The 3,250-nt window shown below is 45.2% G+C and overlaps 1 pseudogene; it reads right to left on the minus strand.

Annotated features, from left to right (window-relative positions):
* Window positions 1-278: 278 nt before the first annotated feature.
* Window positions 279-417, minus strand: LOC119327088 (annotated as a pseudogene).
* Between the last annotated feature and the right edge of the window lie 2,833 nt (window positions 418-3,250).

The raw sequence follows: 3,250 nt of genomic DNA on the forward strand, positions 1-3,250 counted from the left end.
GAACCTGTACCAGCAGTCCTTGGCAGTGTGGCCAGGCTTGCCGCAGATCTGACAACGGACGGCATCGGGGCGGGACTTGCCGTAGCCACCACGGCGCCCCCTGGTGTTGGTGGAGTTGGGGCGCCCGGAGCGAGAGCTGGGGCTGTTGGAGTTGCCATGCTTGCCCTTGGGACGTTGAGGACCGCGGTAGCGCGAGGAGTAGCTGCCATGTCCACACATGGCCACGTTTGCAGAAGACTTGAAGCCGCCACCGGAGTTCTGGAACTGGGCCACGCGCTGATCGATATTGCTGAGCATGGCGAAGAGCTCGTCGAGGGAGACGGGCATGACGTGGGCGTCGAGGGCTGAGAAAAGGGGCTGGTAGTCCATATCCAGCCCATGGATGATGTAGGAGATCAGCTCATCGTCCTGGATGGCTTTGCCGGCCGAGGAAAGCTCATCGGCGAGGCCACGCATGGAGGCGAAGTAGGCGGCGACGGATTGGTTGCCCTTCTGGGCATTGATGAGGGCGGTGCGGATGTTGTTGACGCGGCTCAAGGACTGCGACGAAAACATGCCCGCCAGCGCCGTCCAGAGCGCGTGCGCAGTGGTGATCGCGGTCACCGTGACGAGCACCTCTTCAGAGAGGTTGCTGAGCAGGTAGCCGAGCACCCGCTGGTCCTCCCTGACCCAGATGGGGTGGAGATGGTTGGGCATAGAAGTCTCCTTCCCGTCCTTGTCCTTGGTGATGAGAAGACTAGCTGGTTCCGGCATGGTGCCGTCCGCATTGCCAAAGAGACCGGCCCCTCTCAGCTGCGGCGTGATCTGTGTCCGCCATAGCACATAATTTGTGCGCGAGAGCTTCTCAGTGACCTGGCTGTTTAGGATTGAGTCGGAGGTGGCGGAGGAGGAAGACATGTAGGCTATCGCTACCGGAACCCTAGATGAGTTTGGAAGAGGCAGCTCTGATTACCATGTGCGAATAGGCAGAAGCGTCTTACCTCGATGAGAGAGATGCGTTATGTGTTATATAATCAGGGGCGCACCTCCCTGGCAACAGCGCATACAATGTAGTTGGAGATCTTCTAGGAAGATAAAAAGATTACATCTTAGAGAACAAGAGATAAGAGAGAGAGATTACATGATGAGATATTCGGTTACAACCTATACTCTATCTCTCCTAATGGTGTACGCTACCAGGTATGCGCCACACATATACGTGACACAATATATGTGTTTGACAATATCATGAAGTTGGCAAGAATTATTTTTCCTACTGTATTGGTCTATCCCTTCCCCTGGCAAGATCATACTCCTATCCATCAGCTCATCAAAATACCTCCGACAAAGTTCAATTGCAGTCATGCCATGCATATCCCTTGAGCAACCCTCTGCAATCCACTGCCTAACCAAGCGACTCCACCTAATTATGTGGTCTTCTGGAAATATGGACAGGTATAAGAAAGCAGCCTTGAGATGGTATGTCAAACCATCATAGCTCCTCATAAGAATTGTCTTTATTGCCCTAAGTTCAGGATTAATCACCAATTCAGTGCTAATATTATCATTCATCTTCTTCCATTCAATAGTAGTTTTTGGCTTTGTGGCTAGGAATCCGCCCATAGTTGATATTGCAAGGGGAAGTCCATCACATTTTTGTAGGGTAAGCCTTCCTTGCTCCAACATAGCTGGGGCGAAATCAATTTTTTCTATATTGTCCTTGAATACCTGCAATGGACATATTTGACAAAGTTAAGAAATAATGATTCTGGAAGCTGAAGCCCTGACCCTAAGGGTAAGTTTACTGTGAAATTTATCTCTCGACCTTTCGTTTAACATTTTGGTTGGACCTCCCATTTTGTTACTATTACCTAGAAGGGGTATGAACTTGGAATTCTCAGCATACGGAGAATACGCTAAGCATTAGCATTTCCTTGTAACTTCAGTGTGCGCTAAACATTGCAATCCTAGATACTAGTACTGCACAAGAGCACGACAGCAACAATTCAAATATGCACCCAGGAGCACATGCTCCTGGTAAAAAAAAATCTGTACCTTCAAAAAAATCTAAAAAAACCATGAATATAAATTTTCAAGTACTGAGTGCATTTACACTTTTAAGAGTTCAGCACATTTTTACTTGTGAAACATAATTTGTGGACAAAAAAGTGCTACTTATGGCTATGAACTTGGTAAAAAATCTGATGTCAGGTTGACAATTATATCTTACAAACAACATTCGCTCCAAAAATCACAGCAAAAAAAATCTTGATAAGGTTCACTCCAAGCAATACCAGTAAAAGAGAAAATTCACTTCTAACAAAGTAATTTAGCTACTTCACCAACTTTCAGCAAACAATCACTCCTTAGTATGGTGAGAACATCTGATGTTCCAACAGATTTGAGGAGGCAAACATTTACAGCAATGTTGCCCGGGGAAAGAAAGAATGTGAGTTGATGCTCCAAGGGCTACAATCTCAGCAAAAGTCTCTGTTTTATTTCATAGGCAGTGGGGAAAAATTGAGGGCAAAAAATTGCTAATTCAACTCTTCAAATTTATTTGCACAACCTGCAATATTATGTAACTTTTTCCAGCAAAGTGCAAAAGTTTTGCAACTTGTTGCATTGATAGAAAGGAATAAATTACAAGCCTAAAAGTATGCTATTACAACCAAGCAACAACTGAGAGAAGAACTAATGACTGCCAGGCGCACATTATAACCAAGATTTTTCTCATTCTTGTTTCTTTACTAGGTGGGGCGGTAAAACCATCAACTGGAAAATCTCGGCATTTTTTCGCCTGAAAATATTCAAACGAATTTCAAAATTCTAAAAAATCAGTGTCCAATATATAATATTTAACCTTCAATGTGTACAAACTAATCCTTGTTCGAGTGGTCAGTGTGCATCCTGCCCTCCCCAAAGGGCGCGGGTTTGAACCCTACCTAGCACATTGCAATTATTTTTGTCCTCCCAAGCACGAATACCATTTAAAAAATTGAATGGGTGAAGATGGGAATCAATCCCGTGACCTTACGGATATAGGGCATATGCCTTTTCACTACGCCTTGGGACATGATGCATTAACATAACCACACAGATCATATTTGAGACTGTCTTAACGTTTAAATTCAAATTCGTCCAAATTTTTCCAAACAGTAACAATGTTTCTTGAGGAAAAAAACCTTGATTGCAACAGACACTCCACCAAACAAACCTCTGGTGGCCCAGTATGAATGTACCAGCCGAAACCTCTGGTGGAGGGAAAGGG

The sequence above is a fragment of the Triticum dicoccoides genome, chromosome 6B (assembly GCF_002162155.2).
Source record: "Triticum dicoccoides isolate Atlit2015 ecotype Zavitan chromosome 6B, WEW_v2.0, whole genome shotgun sequence".
In the NCBI taxonomy this organism is placed as follows: Eukaryota; Viridiplantae; Streptophyta; class Magnoliopsida; order Poales; family Poaceae; genus Triticum; species Triticum dicoccoides.